The sequence below is a fragment of the Neovison vison genome, chromosome 6, assembly GCF_020171115.1.
Source record: "Neovison vison isolate M4711 chromosome 6, ASM_NN_V1, whole genome shotgun sequence".
NCBI lineage: Eukaryota > Metazoa > Chordata > Mammalia > Carnivora > Mustelidae > Neogale > Neogale vison.
This window is the reverse complement of record NC_058096.1, coordinates 149,838,048-149,858,048: the sequence shown is the minus strand read 5'-3', so window position 1 is coordinate 149,858,048 and position 20,001 is coordinate 149,838,048. Positions and strand designations below refer to the sequence as shown.

At 44.9% G+C, this 20,001-nt stretch overlaps 1 protein-coding gene across 2 annotated transcripts in view; it reads right to left on the bottom strand.

Moving 5' to 3' along the window:
- LRRC3B (leucine rich repeat containing 3B) overlaps nucleotides 1-18,126 on the bottom strand; it is a 95,472-nt gene extending 77,346 nt beyond the window's left edge. Inside the window, exon 1 of one of the 2 annotated variants that reach the window (XM_044255192.1) lies at nucleotides 18,074-18,126. The gene's annotated coding sequence lies outside the window, so the exon portion shown is untranslated. Of the gene's footprint in view, nucleotides 1-15,783; nucleotides 15,811-18,073 lie in introns of those variants that run through there. The other variant, XM_044255193.1, reaches the window with a different exon arrangement.
- Nucleotides 18,127-20,001: the final 1,875 nt, after the last annotated feature.

The window sequence follows — 20,001 nt, the reverse complement described above, 5'->3', positions numbered from 1 at the left end:
TAGTTTTGTTGTTGTTGTTGTTGTTAAATATATAAAAATCATACCTATATACACCATTACATATATAAAACCATATTTATTCATGCATATACATATATATACACACATATATAAACACACACACACACACACACATTCTTGCTTCCTGAATCCCTCCTAAGAGTTCTTCTAACCACAAATGTTCCCAGCCCCCATGAAAAGGCCGTTCTCTGAACCTCACCCCGGTCATCTTGGCTACTCACAAAATAATCATCTTTCCCTGTGGCCTTTCATATGTGAAACATGTAGCCTAGGCCAGCCCACACTCAAATGCTTCTAGTAGTTCTACCCATCCTAAATTTGTCCAATGTATAATCATACTATGAAACTCAGCATTAGACCTCCAGAAAAATATTCTAGGGCTCTAGACCTTCCACCTGCTTTCTACCTCACGTCAAGGCCTTGTGGAGCAGAAGGTCTGGGTGGCTCAGGGATAGGTTGGGGAAAAGCCCACACCTGTACTGGCAGCTGGTAGATGACCATATCCATTGGCCCTGGATGCTTTCAGGGGCTCTCCCCTCTCTTTCATCCCAACATCCGATTGGTTACTAAGTTCTCCCCAGAGTCTGTCTCCTCCATTCGCTCTTCTCCTTCCCTACTGATACACCTTGGTGCATGCCCTTATCTTCCTCTCCTAAGCTATCAGAAGTACCCCCACCACCCCGGTATCCCTGCCCACTGCCTGCCCACCAAGCTGCCTTCTACACCAATGGCTCTCACAGTGTGGTCCAGAGACTCCGGGGGTCCCGAGACCTTACATGAAGACACGGCTCTTTCTGTGATACTGTAGACATGGTTTGACTATAGACACTATGTAGACTATTTCCATAATACTACAGATATAATATCAAAGATATGACTTGCCTTTTCTAAGCTTATTCTATCAAGAGTATACTGGGGAGTTTTCCAAAGGTTTTCTGACATGGGATATCACAACAGAGTGAAACCAGGAGCAGACATGAGAATCAGACTGTCTTTTATTAAGCAAGATGTTAGAGATGTATAGAAATGTATAAGGATGTCACTATTCTAATTGAATTTTCATTCTGGAAAATAAATTATTTTTCATAAATATGTGCTTTTATGTTAATAGGTAATGGGTTTATTATTATTTTAATGAAATGGTAAAAATTTTATCAATTTTGTTTTAATTTCTAATATGGTAAATAAGGATAATATAATCCACATAAAAACTAATGCTCCATACAGTATAGAATAAATACAGTAAGTCCCTCATTCATGATAGCTCTGCTTCCCTGTTCATATCCTAATTCATATTAGATCTCTAGGTCTTCTGCCTCTCTTCTCTGTCAGGTGCAATTATCAGTTTGATCTTTCCCTCAATCCATCCAGGGTCTCTAAAGCCCCTTTGAAGCCATTCTCACCAACTCGCGGCCCAAGAAAATATGACTCTTTTCTCTCTGACCTCATTGCTCCCAGCACATACATGTCGTACTCTGCCTGTAATGCTTTCTTTATGAGCTCAGTTCTCCATAGATCTCTCTCTCCCTCTTAAATCCACAAGTCCTCAAGGGTCAAAGACAGAATCTCACAATCTATATCTTTGTATCCCTGGTCCCTGGAACAAATACGTATTTGTTAAATGACCTGAACACAGGGGAGGTGGAATAAATGTGACAATGGATTTTAAAACATCAGACAAGGGCAAAGAGAATGAATGAGAAACGGTGGGATCAAAGAATATCATATGTCCAAGCTGGGGAGGGGTCTGCATGAAGCAGCAATTTTTAAAGTCACTAGGCACAGGGATAACTTAAGGAGCTTGTTAAAAATGCAAATTGTTAGTTCTACAGATGCAGCAATTCCGACTTTGCTTGTTTGGGGCAGGCCTAGAACGCTTCGGTTCAACAAAACACAGGGTGAATTCTGATGATGGGGGGGTCCTTGGAACACACTTTATGAACCACTAGCAAAAGTAATAGACTGGGGAGAGGGGCACTCAGGGGAGTGGTTACTAGATTAGGCTGGGCTGAATCACCTGGGAGGGGGAGGTAGGGAGAGTAAGGAAGTCTTGATAAAAATGTGGTTTCCTGAGCCTTGCCCCAAGTCTTCAGAATCAGAATCAGAATCAGAATCATCAGAATCAGAGGTGCATCCTGTGGGGCTTAGAGTCAGGAACATTTACTCCTGTGGTTAAAGTGCTTAGTCATAAGAACTGGAGCGGGGGTGTTAACTTCTTATATTCATTCAATCATTGCCATTCCTTCCTGAGCCTCCATCTATGATGCACAGACCATATGGTGCCCCAGGATGTAATGGTAAATACTCATAAGGAAAGACCTTTGGAGGGTCGTATAAATGGATTCTACAGAGAAGATGGGGACCTTTTGGGAAAATACTAGATTAACAAAAAGACCAAAAGAACTGTTTCATAGAAAGGACCAAAAAACTGGAAGGATGAGCATCTCCCAAGTTTTCCAGAACTGCAGTATCCACACGATGCTTACGGATCCTGCTCCCATTGTCTCCCTATGTAATCTAGACCCATACCACTCAATACAGCAACCACTAGTTGCCGTGGCTACTGAGCACCTGAAGTGTGGCTCCCATAATTGAGGAGCTAAATGTTTAATTTTATTTGTGATTAATTTATATTTAAAACCCAATATGTCAGTTATTGGAGAACATTCAAGTATATTTGAAACAACATGGATATGTGAACCTGCTTTTTCAATTGTCAGTTTCGTGAAATCTGAACATAGGTCAGATGTTTCTGATGAAAATTCTGTGTCCAAAGTGCAATGTGCTGTATAAAATACCTACTAGTTTCGTACTCACTATGAAAAAAAAATTCAATAAAGTTTAACTCAAGCATATGTCAAAATGACAATTTGGATATACTGGGTTAAGTAAAAAATGTTATTAAACTCAATTTTACCTTTTTCTTTTTACATTTCATATGGCTACTGGAAATTTTTAAATTCTGTAAGTAGATAGCATTATATTTCTGTTGGAGAACACAATTCCATTCAAGATGGTATAGAATGTGACTATTGAATATTGTCATTAACTATTATGAAACCATCTTGGAACATTACTTTATAGAGGGAAATGACTGTTCCTTTATAAATTAGTCACCACGGGGACTGCTATCATTTTGGAAACTCAATCTTTTCCAGATCTCATCCCTCCTGCCTCCCTGATGGTGGAGTGTCTTCCAGGACAACTAATGAGTCCCTGCTGAAAAGAACCCTCAGAATTTTCAAGGTCCAGGCTGTTGTTTACACACCTGATCACCCTCTGCCTTTAGCAGCTTTACTTCAAATGACTTTGGCTTATTTCAAAACACCAGACCCACCTTTAAATAGTCTAAGAATTCTCTCTGATGAGACTATTCACAACATTATGCCACCGGCTCTCAAAGAAGACCCAATGCTCTACTGCATAAAGGCAACAGCATCTCTCTGCAGAGAGACTAATGAGTAAGCCAACCATACTCTTTAGGTCGAATTCTAGCATGCTTGTTAAACAAATTACCAGACAATGACATTCTTTACAAACCCCTTCTGTGGGTTTCATCTGTCTGAAAACTGCTCTCATTGTTATTTCCCATGTTATCAGGCATTGACTTGCACGTTGAGACAGAGGATGAGGTCCTCTGTCTCCAGGGATCCACGGTCCCCCATTGAGAGGTCATGACTATAGTGCAGGGAATTCACAACTGTGGGATTCCTTTTCTGACTTTTCTGACTTTTATTTCCTCCACTGATCAACAACCAAAATTTGGTATTTTCTTCAGTTTTAAAGAAAAGCAACAGACTACACGACTGTCACCAGGGCCTGTGACATCACCACTAAAAATCACAGCTTTTGTTTTTTTATATATAGCAACACAGTTGTTCAGAAATCTTGAAATATCATTTATGCATATCACAACTTCAAAGTCATAATAATTAATTTCTCCTGACCAAAGTGCCTCCTAATATAGAGAGACAATTATTGGTCAACTTCTCACCTGGTAGTCACGCTGCCACAAAAGGGAAAGGAGCATCTCCTCACTCAGTGATCCAGACACCTAGGTTGCTTAATGGCTGTCCCTATCTATACTTATTTATTCTTCATGGATAAATAGAAAGAAGTCAACCATTTAATTTATTTGTTATAGTTTTGCAAAACTGGACAGTCTAAATGAGAATGTTTAATTCTTCATAAGTTAGCACTGTCTTCTGAATATGACAGGTATGTGGGCTACAAGTCTAGACCAGGCAAGTTCAAACATATCTGATGGTGAAGCGGACTCCTGAAGTGTTATTTTTTTTAATAGTAATGACAGATTTGGCAGTGATATAGGTCATGCATAGTATTATAAGTTCAGTCTGACAGAAATTTCAAGAATCCCTGAGAATCAGTGTTTTATGGGTATTTTTGTTGTTGTTATGGTTCGTTGTAATCTTACATATTTTAATTTTTACATTTAAAATATTTTTAAATTTAAATGACCAAATTATAGAAATGGGCAGGGGGTAGGAGAGGGGATGTGTTTGGCTATAAAAGAGCAGTGAAAGAAATACTTTTGATGATGGAACTATTCTATGCTTTGACTGTATTGATATCGATAACCAGATTATGATATAATGTTACCATGGTTTTGTATGGGGTTACTACTGGGAAACTAGTGAAGGGTACATGGAACCTCTCTGTTAAATTTCTTACAACTGCATGTAAATCTGTAATTTTTTTCAAAATAAAAAGTTTAATAAAACATATGATATATGAACAGAAAAAAAATATTTTTAAATTTAATTTAAACAAACAAAAAATGTTAATTTTACATTAAAAAAAATAAAAAAGAGTACATAGGTTTAACCAGACTTCCAAAAGGATACATAACTAGAAAAAATGGTTAAAACCCCATGAACTAGGCATTGCATGACTAATCCAGGATCCTGAACACCCATGTGTATTTATTATAAATATCTGCTACAGGTGGAATCCACAAATGTTAGCTGGCACTGGTCACAGTCATATTCACCTCCCCCTGCCCACTCCACCCACACTGAGAAGAAAGATTTCTCTGTATTAGTCTCTACTATTATCAGCACCAAAAAAAGGTAAAGTAGAGAAAAGAACACGATTTTTTAAAAAGAAGTAAAGATGCACAATTTCACCTGTTAAAACCCTAAAAGTTTAAGATGTGTTAGAGGTTTTGGAGCTTGGGAAGTGAACAGTAACTTCTTAGTGACTCAATAAATTACCATTAATTTTTCTAGAAACCAGTTGGCTCTTCCACCAGCAATATGCAAAGTGAATTAAAACCTTGCCTGTTATTACTGAATCTACTTCCCTCAGTTAAGTACAATATGAATGTATATTTAGAAACACTGCAACACCTTCCAGTTTAAAAGAAAGCGATGTGGGGCTTAGAGGGTAAAACCAGGCGAGGCAGAGGAAAGTGACGTACGTTGAAGACCCATATTTCTCAGCACTGTTGTCCCAACGTTTAGAAACCCCTGGCATAAAAACAATGCTGTCCACTTTTGGAAATTTTGTTCTTCTTCTTTTTTTTTTTTTTTTTATAACACCAAAAGCCAGCTTCAGCCCACAATTTAATATTGTCAATACATTTTCTTCATTACACAACTGGCACACCGACTGTTACCTAAGCACTTCACTCTTCAAATCCCACACCCACACATTCTGAACTCATCTGCACCCAGATATGAATAAAGATGAACAGCATCTTGAGGAAATAGCTTCTCCATACTCCAATGGCAAAAGCCATAGAGCAAACACCTCACAGTATCTGAGGGATTTCTCAGGGGAACAAGAAAGAACCCTGAAGCCACCATATTGTCAGGAAAATCATATCCTTCCATGGCAACTTGCCCACCGGGGATTTGAAATCCAAAGGGATCTCAGAAGTCCTTTCTAATATTGAGGTTCTGTGACTTTTCTTTAAATGTCTTTTTTTTTTTTTTTTAAACTAAATTTTGGGTAATTAGGTTTTGGTCGGTCAGCAGCCCAACTCAGTATTTCTTTATGGAGAATGGTTCGAGGAGACCTTGATGAAATTGGAAATGCTTGGAAATAGTCACTTGCTTGCATGCTGGGTAAATAGGAAAGCATGCTGACTATATTTATTTTACTATCATTATGCCTCCATGGGGTGGGCTAGTAAAAAAGCGCAAGCTGTTAACAGCTTGGTATATACATACACACACACCCCACACACATTATACGCTAAAAGAGTTTATTTTTCCTTCATCTCAAACCATGACTGCAGAAAATCCCCAATACTCAAATGAATTTTCTTCCAAATGTTTGTTTCTAAAATGGATGCTGGTCAGTCCATTCATTAAAGTTCATTAATTCGACAAGCTATTAATGAAGGCCTACTGTGTGTCTGACTGGTAGAGAACATCACATTCAGAGGTCTAAACACAGGCATGTCTTGACTCAAAGAAATGCTTCACAAGGTAGGTAGGTGCCCGGACTAATCTAGAGTAACCCCCCGTATTAATCATCTCTGGCTGCAGTAACAAAATACTATAGCTAAGGGAACAGCATGGCCAATGTCTTTTGAAGGATCCCTCCTTGGGCTGTAGATGGCCTTGTTCTTAATGTTTCTGTATACAGATACATTATGTATGCTGTATGTATACATTATGAATACTGTATCCTCACAAGACCATTCCTCAGTGGGTGTGGGTGGAAAGAGAGGAGGCCACCTTTCTGGTATCTCTTCCTATAAGGGCACTAACTCATGATGATGGGGCCACCCTCATGACCTCACCTAAACCTAATTACCTCTCAGATGCCCCATCTCCAAATACAGTCATGTCAGGGGTTAGGGCTTCAATACCTCTTTAATATCAAATGTGCTGTCACCTACAAGGTCAATTCAGTAGACAGCGGTTTCAAATCCATCTCAGAAGAGCAGGACTGTGGTTCTTCTACGATTTGGCTGTCACTGTGGTGAGGGGTGAGGACCCAGACACCAACAAAGGGTGAAAGCCACAGCAGCGCCAGACACCTCAGTCCTGAGGACCCAGGTGTTTTGGGGTTTAGAGGAGGGTGACACAAACTCAGGTCAGCATCTAAAGCAGAAAACATAAGATCTCTTGCAGTCAGGTCAAAAATCCAGAAATGATAGGCTTCTGAAAATCAGGTGTCCTTACTTCAAGGCCTGCCTGCCTCTTTGAAGCTCCCCATGGCTGAGTTCAATCAGGCAATACAGCAAAACAAATGAAAATAACACAAAATCAGAGTAAAGACAAGATTCAATGTATGATACTAGGCCTGAGGTTTTCATAAAGCTGCCATTCCAGAGCCCTTTTAAGCAGGCCTGAGGAAGTCGGCCAGCTGCATACTCACCCCTCCGCTAAGGGAAAGCCAACATCCACCCAGCCCGGCCCCTCGACTAGAAATGCTTTGACTCTTCCAAGCCTGGATCATTTCCTTAAAGGCCCATATGATCAAACCCAGCCTGGAACAGACAAGATCAAAGAGGAGAAATTCCAGAAATCCAAGTGCCAGTTTTGACTCTGACTAAAACTTTGTGCAGCTGACTTCCTTTCCGACGATCCTCTGCGCCTCAAAGAAACAACCAGAACAAACCACAGAGGTTGAACGTGCCTTTCCCCAGGGTCCTGATTCTATGCAGAAGCAATCAATAACTTTCAGCTGGGTCTCTGACATACAGACTTCCAGAATGGAATGTCAAGCTCCTTCATGTTTTTCACAGAAAGAAGGGGGAAAAGCACTCCCACATTTCTCTTTCCTCAACTAGTGTCAAAATTAAAAGGCAGGTGAGGACATTCAGGGATCTTTGGGTGACTTAACCCACGCTTGGGGCTGTGCAAATGTATGGCTCTGCCACACATTCAGGGTCTGGGAATAATTCTAATGCATGTCTGGTTCTTTGCAGGGGCTTTTATCTCCATAGTCCAGAAGCATCCTCACAGCAAGTTACATGGGGCGAGAAATATGACAGCCATTTCGTAGAAACATGGGGCTCCGAGAGTTGAAGGGACTCTCGCCTTTGGTCACACAGTTACTGGCAGAATCCTATTCAAAATCAGGAATTCCAGTGCTCGCTTCGGCAGCACATATACAAAATCAGGAATTCCAAGTGCAGATTTTATCATTGTCACACAAGCTTGGGAACTAGAACTCCATTCTTCTGCAGGAGGCTGGCTACAGTCTGCGGATGTGTTCTGCATTTTGTTTTGTTTTGTTTTGTCCTGTTTTTAATTGAATTAGTTCAACCATTAAACATCAGAAGCTTTCACCTAACAATTGGGATTTCTGACTTTTTTGGGAAAATCAAAGCTCATATCTATCCTCAACATAGGCAACAGAGGAGTGGAGCTAAGCGGAGACCATAGCTCAGTTCCCTGTGGAAAACCCATGACCAAAACATGATCAAAGACTCCATCTCCCCTCTATGGGCTCCCGCTTAGCTGCTCCCGCTAGCCTGTTGTGCTATTCCCATGTCCATGCCTGTGCTCATGTGACTTCCCTCTTTCGGTATTCATCTGTCTGTCTCGCCAGTTTGGGGGGGTGTAGGTGAGCCATCTTTCTGAATTCAATTCAAAGGCCTCTGGCTCCATAAGGTCAGTTCCTTCTATCCCTGGAAGAGCTCACTGGCCTTTGTTCAGGGCTCTTGAATATTTTCTTTTGTTTATTTGATTACACCTGTTTTCATCGGTACATATTCAGTACTGGACCATGGTAGGCAAACAACAATGTGTTGATCAATAATAAAAGCAAAGAAGTAAGTAGTACCTACCATGTGCCAGACGTTGTTCCGAGCCCCTTAGACATCGGAACTCATTTAGGCCTCACAACGCTTTCACATGGAGAAAATGGAGGCCTCTGAAAGTTTGAGGCATTTTCTCGGAGTCCCTCAGCTTGCTGTTAAGTGGCAGAAGAGGAATTGGAACCAAGTCTGGCTACCTCTGGACAGATGGGTGGATGGAAAGCCGGAAGGAAGGGAGAGACAGAAGAAAAGAAAGAGAGGGAAGGAGGGAGAACCAGGCAGGTGAACATTCTGTGGCAGGAGCTACAAGGCTGCCGGGGGCAGGGGCAGCTGGTGTGCTGACAAATTTTAACAACAGGTTCTCTGGCAATAAAAAGCCCTGCGTTGTAGTGTCTGTGAGTTTCTGTGGTGTCAGTAATCCTACCAGAGGGGATTTCGGGCTACCAACATGATATCACTGAATGTAGAGGTGGAAGGAGGAAATGTGACCAGTTGTGGAACTCCCCAGTGCCAGCCCTTCAGCTGGAACACACGAGGGGACAGGACATGCCTAGGAAAGTAACCAAGGATGAGACAGCCTGGACCAGGTGAGGCAGAAGCTATTAAACCATACTAAGAATGTAACTTTCTCCGGGCAACAAGGAGTAATTCTCAAGTTTTAAGCAGGAAGTGACACATATCACATGGTTATGAAGATGGGCACACATTCAAAACTTCAGGAACCCCTCCTTCATCTTTCCTACAACTTTCCTGACAGTTATGGCCGCAAGGAAACTTATCAACTATGCTACCCTTTTCCTTACTCTGTTCTACTTCGCATCAGCTACTCTTCCTTTTACTACTACTCCTGACAACCACCATCATCCCCTTCTTCTGGGCTCCTAGAAGTGCTCTGAGTGTCACCAGTCTCTCAGATTGCAGAGTGTCTACCTATCACTACGGGTTCTGTGGCATGTCAGGGCCGGAAGGCCTAAGCAAAGAAGTGAGCCTGAACCAGGTGAACAGGAAAGCCATCATGGGGAGTATAAATAAAACCATGTCGGATGTGCCCTTGACATTAAAGACCACAGAGCCGGTAGGGGCTCTAGAAAGCCTCGAGTTTACTGGGCAAGTAAAGCTGAGGACAGTCAACATAACCAGACCAAAGACATCAGGCTGGTTAAGGTCAAAGCTAGAAGCAGAATGATGTTTCCTGGTTCCCAGTTACATACTCTACCTGCATATCAAGAGGATGTTTTCTGAAATGTTGCTGCCCCCTGCACAGTCAAAGGTTTTTTTAGGAGAGCTTTTTCCATGAGCATGTTCTACTTCACCAAAGAGAACAGGCAGAAACAGGGTGATCTCCAAGATCAGGGACATCCTGTCATCTTCTCACCACGTAGGACAACATGAACCATCTGTTTAGAAAACACTCTATGACCACAGTCCCCTCTCTATCACCCCCAGCCTTATCATCCAGCTTAAGAATTCTCCAGATCTGGACCTTTTCCGTGTATCTCCATCTACCTGCCTGCACTGAGGCCATTTCCTGATAATCAGAAAACCGGCAGGGAAAGGAAGTGAACCTTTCAAAGCCATTGCGGCAGCTCTGCTTTGGGGGGAAAAAAAATCGTCGGAGGGGAGAACTTAAAACTTTCAGCTGAAATGCAATGCAGTCTGATAATTCAACCTCACTTCAGGTGAAAGTAGCCAAGGCTACAGGGCATGGAGCCAAGGCAGCCATTGGAAACTGAAATCCAGGCCAGTATTCATCTAGCCAGGAGCCAGAGGCTGCTGCTGCTCCAAGGAAGCTCGTTTTCTAGTTCTTACAAAGCCATCCCATAGCCTGCCTGTGCCCCAGACCTATGACTTTCTGCTAAAGGTGTTCTTACTTGCCAATAGCCATGCAACCACATCCCTCGGAATAGGGCAGGTAAAGTCAGTTTCCTGGGCCAGAAAAGTGAAAATTAGTCCAGAGAGGTAAAAGGAGCTAGGAGGACCCTGTTACACTTTGCCCACATCTGTTCCAATGCACATGTACAGTATTAGTTGCAGACGTTGAAGCATATGGGTTCGGGGTACTTGGGGGTCACAGATGTCTGGGGCATCTATCAATATAATTCCAACAATCTACAAACTTGAATGGGAAAAAAGTCACAACTTTGTTTACTAACATTGAACTACAATTTAGTATTTCATTCCATTACGAATGCAGGCTGCAAACCTGACATGTAGTAGCAGTACCAGCGATTTCGCCACTGATATAAATCAGATATTTTCATATCAGAACACAGCTGTTGCCGATAACTCGAGGCAGCTTTGCTGCTGCTCCCTACTTAGGAGAGATGGTAGCTGTCCATCCCATCAAAAGTTGTTACACATGCATTAGCAGGTCACAGTGGGGGGTGTGTATGTGTGTTATAATCGTCGGCATTGCTTTTTAAGCATTTAAACACATCATTCCTGGGTCCCTAAGCTTGGCAGACTGCCAAAGGGCTGCAAGGCATCAACGAGATGAAGAGCCCTTGGCCTGGTAAGTGAGGAGCCACATTAACAAGGGACAGGGGAATGTGAGTACGAGACCATGCCCTCTGTCTAAGCAGTTAGCCGGCCTGCCTTTGTGTTGACCTAGACCTTGAGGAATTATTTCGGCATATTATTTTTCCTTGTACACTTCTTTAGCTCTTTATCACTCCCATTCACTTTCTTTAGCCCCTGATTGCTATGCCCTTTTAATCTTATCCTTTAGGTTTGGCTTACTATCAAATCTCATTTAGTCTTTCTGTCCAATGGCTGCGTTCTCTTCCTTTAGGTGGTCTCTTTTCCCTCTTGGTCTTCCTCCCTTCCCCTCTTTCTCTCCTCTGCCTACTCTCTGCCGCATTTTGGTTACCTCTCTCTTTGGCCCTCCCGACCTGGCTGGCTATCAGTCATCCCTCCTTCTTGGGTTCTGCAGTACATGCTTTGGGCACTTAGAGTCTACACTATTCCTTGCATTAGGGAAGGGAATTAATTTTGTCTACAGGGTGTGTTTCTAAGATACAACCAAAAAACAAACTGACCACCTGGGCAAAGGGCAACAAAACATTCCATGGTAAGGGGGTATCCTATCTTTGCCAACCCAAGCTTAAATATAATTTGTAGGAGGATGTTTGATAATCCCTGATGACCATATGCCTAAGGAAGATCAGCAGACTGGACAAGGAGTCTTCTCAGGGCATAAATTCCCAGAGTAGCAAAAGGAAAGTATACTGCTTAGTCACTGCTACCAGGGTGAGCCCTCTGTAAGCAGGCCTAGACCAGCATCGCTTTTCCAAAATCAGAAGTGATGCGGTTAGACCAGGGGAAAAGCCAGGATGACTTCATGACCTTTGTGCTTTAGCTTTGGACAAACATACAAGCGCACTGTACCTCCTCCTAGCCCTCACCAGGGGAAATATTTGTCCTGAAATAGCCAACTCTCCCAGCAAGGTATTGAATACTCACATGTCACATGTAGGCTGAAAATCCTACCAATGGCCTAAAAAAGAAAGGAAGAAAGAAAAAAAAATGGAAAGAAATAAAGGAAAGAAACAAAGAACCTATGCATTTGAAAATATGCTTATTTTTATTACTTATTGTTATTCTGTTTATTTATTTATTATTATTTATTACTTATACTTATTATTACTTTGTGTTTGAACCAGGCTCACAATATTTTTTTTTATTTGTTTCTAAGAAAAGACACAAATCTTAAAAAAAAAAAACCTAAAAACTGAGAGTGTAGTGACGCTTCATCGGACAGTTGCTAACATAAAAAGCAGCTCAGAGAATTTAGGATAAATTGAAACCACAAATTTTATAAACTTCACTGATCTGTTCTTTGATCCTCTTAAAGAAAGAAAATCTATTTTTATCAGGGTGGTTCTTTTTCAATATTTGTTCATTTATTTATTTTAAATGAATTATACCACCCTTACGATGGAACTCATCCCTTTTGAGAGAATCATCTGTTCCAAACCTGTTAGCTCTTAGTTTCTCATAATTCCGAACCACTTGTAGAATAAAGCTCCTCAAAGCCACAATCTGAAGATAAAATATTAAATTTATTGCTCATATGGAATATTCAAACTTAAATATAAATTAAGATTTCAGATATTTATTTAAAATAAAATCTATGAGGGTAAAACTTCTCAGGTTCTTCTTAGAGATACTTTTTTTCCCCCTGCCAACATCTTTTTCCAAACTCTACAGAAACTCATTATGTGGCTTCTCTTGTTACTAAAACTAGGTCAAGTTCAGATTCTCTGGTCCTTGATTATGTTCTTATTTTCAAATATCTAACCCAGACTGAGAATTTTAATGCATGCTATGTATCGCATCAATGAGTGTATTCGTTGTGTTCTGAATAAAAGAGCTTTGTTTTTTTCATAAACTTTCCCCCAGAACATGTTGTTTAACACGTAATTGTGATTTTGCCAACTGACATCAGTTTATACGATTTAAGATAAATACATGCAGAAGGAATTGTCCCAGCAGAAATGCTGCGTGGACCCTTTAAAACCACACCGCACAGAAGCCACAGTAAACTGGGTAGGGAGGATGCCTGCAGTGCCCACACATAAACAGGATGAGACTCCAGCTAAGTCTCCTATCATCCCTGAAAAGCTGTGATTTGGGAACCAGGATGTCTGCCTGGATCAAAAAGGATTCTTCTTCCTGTGGTTCCTAAAAGAGAGAGCATTTCTTTTGGATTTTGTCATACCTGATTTCAAAGTTCTATCTTTTTCTCTCTCACATTGCTGTAATCTAACTAAACCAGCATCTCTACTTTCAGAAGGCTACTCTTCTGGGATAATTTGATTTTTCATGGTTCTCCCTGAAGCTTAGGGTAACTATGCATATTTTTTTTCTGACTTACATAAAACAATATTCATTTCTAATAAATTCTCTAGAAAGTGAATGCTTCGCTTGAGATAACTGGGGATTCTGGGATTTAGATCGGTCAACCCAACACAGATGGCAAACTAAGTGATGGGTAGGCGGGGAAGAGGGCAGAAGAGCATCAGTGCAGGCTGTCCATGGCCATTCCGTCAACCCAAAGCCCATTAACAGCCAAACCTCCGTAGACCCCCACCCCAGGTTCTTGACAGCACTGTTCCCCCACCTCCAGCTTTTCCTCCTCCACCCCCATTCCCTGCCTTTGGGCTTCTGTCTTGGCTTGCCACAACATCAGGGATGGAAATCCTATTCCAGGCGACATAAAAGGCACCAAGTTTCCACCATCTGTCTGCCTATAACTCTTACCCCTCATGTGATTCTGAGAAACAGGCTTTTCCCAGTCCCCCTCTCTGTTTACTCCAGCTGACTTTTTCTTGATTTGTCTCCAGGGGCAGGGCATCCTGATACTATTACTACAGAGAAAAAAACAGGGGTTGTTCTTAGAAACCACAATTCTGTCCTACAAGAATGCCTAGAGGTATATGGAACCCTCACGCTGTTGGAGAGGATCCCTTTGTTATACGGGCTCAGTGTAGGAAGCAGCAATGAACTATTTTTCCCCTTTCTGAGCCCCAAATATATCTACCAGAAAGATACTGTTTTGCCTCAGATTTGCATCAACCTGAGGTTTGACCTGAGAGTCAGAAATCCAGAAAAGATAATCCCGAATCATTTCATTGTATTCAGGAGGATTTCTCTTGTTTTCTCAAATACTTGGGCATGAGGCCAGACCGAGCTATTCAACTTGACGAAAAGACTGCTATAATGATTGAAAATCCATTTAATTTTATTTAGAGTCATCTAAAGGTTTGCATGGTTAGTTAGATTCTGTTAATCTGAAGGTGTATACGTATTGGGTTACAATTTTTTGCAAATGCGGCATATTTGTGATGGTTTATCCATTATATGATCCTTACTTTTCCTGCTTATGCAGACTGAGGCATTAATGAAAAATAGAGAAGTGAACTTTTTTTTAATAGACAGGTTTTTCCCTAATTAATTTTAAGATAATGAAAAACAACAGCAGTGAATATAATCTATTTTTGCATTAATATAGTTTATTTTGACCAAGAATCAGAAGACAATGCTTCTAGTACTAGTTATGCTGGGAACACACTGGTAGCCTTGAGCACATCACTGAATCTCCTGCCTCAAGACTGAGAGCAGTGCTCTCTGAGGTCCTGTTAGCTCTAATATTCTGTCATTCAATAACTAAAAAGGGACTCATTTGCCCCCCCCAAAAATGCCTACTGTTTGTGACTACAGAATCTCCCCACAACTCTGAATCTCCCCCATCTTGCCATTTCTCTTCATATTTAAAAAGGGAATGTCTACCAAAAGTTCCAGAAAAGAAGTCCATTGCCAGTAGACAATTCCCTAATTTACTTCCAGTACCAGGATCTCATCCTACCAAGATGCACTTCAACAGACTCCAGAGGATCAAATATGCACCATCAGGCTCCCCATCGTCACAGGCAAGGATAGACACTTACACAGTATGCCCCTGGGGTTTGGAGTAAAGAGCTGGAGCCCTCACCCATACTCTCTCATGGACAAAAGAACTTTAGTACCAAATGGGGCTGAGAGCTTGGGGGGCTCACCCAGTGTTCTCTACCCACAAGAACTAACCAGTTTCACCACTTATTGGCTGGACAAGGAGCAAATAAGTTAATTTCTCCGTAGCTTAGTTTTCTTTCCCACAAAACGGGAAAAAACCCTGGACTTTGCCGTTCAGGGTTGTTTTAAGAGTAAAACCAAAAACAGTTTCACGCAAAATATCACAAGTCGTGCCTGGCTCAGAGTAAGAGCTCAATAAATTTAGCGCTGATTATGACTGCTACCTGTCTCGGGTAGCGCAGCAGCAGTGGAGGGGGCGAGCAGGGACACTTTGGTGAGGAGTCCAAGTCTCCCTTCAAGAGTTACAAGGACCTGCTCCAACCTGTTTCTATGGGCAAAGGGAAGTGGTCTGAGCACAAACCCAGGTAATAAGCATCCGGAAAGAAATGGAGCCTGGGGTGTCCGAAGCTAACTTTCCCGGGATGAGGGACTTAGTTCTGGGATCCTACCTCAGGTATCCAGGTAATTCGGCAGAAGCCAATGCTCTATCCCCCGCGATGCCTGGCCTGTGAGGGTGTGGCCTTTGTGCTCAGGAGCTGCACCCGGAGTCTGCGCTGAGGGAATCCCCGTCCCGCTCCTTGGGGCTCCGAAGCTTGCCGCGGGGAGACTGGGAGCTCACTGCTCCAGGGGTGCCCCAGGAGGGGAGTGACCGACCTCAGGACTCCTCCGCGGAGCCCTGAGGAGTCGACGTCTCTTCCGGAAGGGTCTGGCCAAGGCGCGGGGCCCGGAAAAAGGGACTGCGCTGAGCTCTGCTCTCTCCCCGCTGGTTACAGGAGAGCAGCAGACTTCTACGGGGCGACCGCAGAGATGGCTGTGCCCCTAAACGCCTGCACGTGGGAGGCCCGAGCAGGCAGGGCCAGAGGGTTTTCAACAGCTCCAGAACCCACGCAACCTCCAAATTCTTCTATGGGCCAGTAGGAACCGGGAACCAGACTCTCAGCCAAAGACGCTGCTTGGAGAGGGGCGTGCACCTCCCCCAGAGAGAGAAGGGTTAAAAGAGGTGCTTGCAGGCCTTTGGTAGCCCAGTCTGTTCCCCAGCTGGACAAACGGAGCCCAGGGACTGCCCGTTCTTTGCAACCGCAATCTAGGTCCCCTCCCGCAGATGGTCTTCCATTCCAGATTGCTGGGGTGCAAAGGAGGAAATGAGCTTCGCTTTCCCGCATCCACCAAAGCGTCTGGAACAACCAGAAGGATCTACGTAGTGTCCAAAGGTGGACAGACCCACCTCGGCCCGAGGGCCCCGACCCTGAAGCCAAGTCTTCCCTCACCTGATGCCCACACCCCCTTGCCTGCCCCGCACGCCCTCCAGCTCTGCGCTCTGGAACCTCCGGGAGCAGCGTGGGACTCCCCCACTCCCTCGCTCCGCCCAGGTGCGATTTGCGGAGGGGCGGGGCGGGGGGAGGTGGCTCTCACTGCAGCCTCCGCCCCTGCGCTCTCCTCCTAACGGTTCGTACCCCAGTATACTCGCCAGGCGCTGGGGACTTCCCCCTACCCAGCACACACGCCTCCCCTGGGGGCCAGGAATCCCCTTCCCACGCTGCGGCTGTGCAGACCTCTTTGACTCCGAGCGCCTGGCAGGGAAGATGGGCGTGGGTCTACGGACCCGACTGCGGAGGTGGAAGGGTGTATAACTGGGTGCCGGAGAAAGGAGGGGACGACAGTCCTCTTAGAGCCAGGAAAGGCATCCCTGGTCCATGATCCGACCACTCAGTCACCGCCTAAGATGCCAACGCATTCAGAATCTCGCCTGGAGGTTTGTTTCTCCTGGAAAGGAAGATCGCCCCATCCCAGGCACCCAGAAGCCTGCCTTCCCAAGTCCCCCTCGGGCCCTGGCATTCTAGGGCTCCATTCTGGCTCTCTGCGCCTCCCCAGGTGCCCAGCTCCTCCCCCATCTGTATTTACACACCGGAGCCAGAGCCCTCCAGACTCAAATCCCTTTTCCTGCACGTCAGGTGACGGCTCGGGGCTGGCCCCTCGCCCACTTTAAAAGCAGAGCCCTTTGGTAGCCTTTCAACCCGATCTACCCCCGACCCTTGGTTTCTTCCCCCACCGCTCCAGCAACATTTCCCTCCCCAGATGACTTACTTCAACCCACCCGGATCTGCACTTGCCGTTCCCGCGGCACACAGCCGCAAGCCACTCCAAGGGTTTCATTACCGAGTTGGGGATGGCATTCGCAAGGATGGACCGGCTCCTGCCGTGCTAGACTGAGCCCCAAGGATAACCGCAGCCTTCCTCCTACCCCCACTTCCCACCCCTCCTATTTTATTATCTCTGGTCCTATCCAACCCCCACAGGCAGGATGGGCACTGCTGGGTCCCAAACACTCGCCTCTCTAGCGGGAGCTGCAGAGAGTGAAAAGTCGAATAGCAAGAACACCGAGAGAGAAATGGGCAGATGCAAACGTCAGGGGGTGGTAGTGGGGGAGGACTGGGGGAAGGGCGCACGCGAGAACTAGACGTGCAACTTGCACAGCACGGGGTGAGCACCGCGCAGGGAGGGGGGCACAAAAGTTTACAGACTATTGCACCGCAGCCGACTGCACGCGAACAGAGGGTCGACTCCCCCTCGCCAGGAGGGGTCTCTTCCAGGGTCGGCGCCAAGGGGACCGGGGGTTTGGACATGGCTCTGACCTAGAGTGATAGTTCTCCTCTACTTGTTACGGAAGGGAGGGCCTAGGCACCCGGGCAGAGGGACGACACCGCGCTTTGCGAAAAGCAACAGGCGGCTGCACCTTACCTTGCGCCAGTCCCGGGCCGGGGTGGCTGCTCCATCCTCGTGGCGCAGGGAGGAGGCGTTGGATGCGTATGCCTGGGGGTGTGCGCTGCCAGAACTGCAGCGGCCGCTCTTCCCACCTCGCTGTGAGCCGGGCTGCCCACCCCGAACCCGGCCGGCCGGGAGGGCTCGTTCCGGGTCGCGGCGGCGGCGTTAGTGCGCGGCGGCTGGAGCGCGGGACGCGGGCAGTGCGTGGCTAGCTGGCGTCCCCCCGCGCCTCCGCCGAGCGAGGGTGCGGCCCCGGGCGGCCGTGCAGAGTACCGCTGGGCTCCCGCTTCTGCGGCGGCTGCTGCAGACCCTGCGCCCGGCCCCGGAGCCTCGCAGGAGGAGGAGACAAAGACGCGAGGGAGGCGAAGCGCCGCTCGCCCAGATGCGATCGTCTCAGTCACTAAAGGGGAATCGCCTCCAAACCCGGGCTGGGGATGAGGGAGGAGGGGCGAGGAGGCAGGGGACTGGAAAAGCAGCAGGGAAAGAACGTGACAGTCGGAGACCTGCCGCCGCCTCGCCCGCGCTGCCCTGTCGCCACCCGGGTGGAGGGTCCGGAATGGAGAGGGAGGGCGGGGGCTGAGCGTTTACTGCTGGAGGAGATGAGTTGAGGTGGGAGTATTCGCTCCCTCCGCCTCCGATGCCTGCCTTCCTCGCAACCAACACCCTCCCCCCCACCACCACCTCCCGCCCGCCCCGCCGGTGCATAGCTCCACTCTCAGGAAGCTATGGCCCCATTCTTTCTCCTGTTTTTATAACTACTGAGATCAAAGCTGAATAAAACTGGCAGAGGCAGCGTAACATGGTGATGGGTTGATTGTCCTCTAATGGAGAAAAGGCGGATGCTTAAAATCTATTTGACAAAAGAATGTCTACTGGGTGCCAAGTACTGTACTAGGCTGTTCTGGGGTAAGATGAATAAAGTGAGATATACCCCTCCAAGGCTCTATAATGGAATACTAGAATGATCCCCTGCAGCTCCTGAAGCCCAAAGTTTTGGGGATGAGTTGTGGCCCCTCATCCCCACCCCCAACCAGTCCAGTTTCTTAAAGCAGAAGGTGCTAGGAGAATTGAATTTGCCTTCCCATAGCAGGGATGACTCTGAATGTACAGCCAAAATGGAGTGTATAGTGTATATAGACCCTAAGAAAGTATGTGTGTGTGTGTGTGTGTGTTTGTTAAGATTAAAGCAAATTACTGCTTTTAGAAGTTTTATGTCATGATTTAAATTATTCATCAGATTTGCTCCTAAATAAAGAAATGAATAAACAAACAAACAAACAAATTTGGGCCAGATGAAATCTGTTTTCCAGCATCTACAGATACCATCTTCTCTGACAGCCCGTTTCCACAGCCCTAACCTCTTACTCTAGGCAGAATTGCTTCTCCCCTTCTCTTCGCTGTCACTATCCTACTTGCCAATCACTAGCAGAATTCACACAGTACAGATTTTTTATAGACTTCTATTGCTTTACTCACCTTTTTTTCCTCCTTTTTCAGGATTCCCCTGCAACATCCAGCCTTGTTTTGTATGTAGCTAATGGGTACTCAAGGAAAGCTTAACCAATTGAAGGCTGTTTTCTCCTCTAAACACAGCTAACTCCCAGTGTCTCCAGAATTAAAGGAACTTGGGTGATGAAATTTTTAAGAGTTTGGAGCAGGGGAGGACACATATAGAGTTCTACTCACAGCTCTCCTGACCTAGAAATGTAAAACTATGTAATTCATTTGTGTTTCTAAATAATTTTCTTCTCCCAATTACAAGCCCACCTCTGTCTGCTGAATTCCCAGAAGCAAGGGAAACTAAGCTGTTGGACAAATGCATAGAGCAAGAGATTCGTACTCAGCTGCCAACACCTAGAGCAAACCCCTTCCAGGTGTAGAATGACCAAAACCTCTTTGATCAT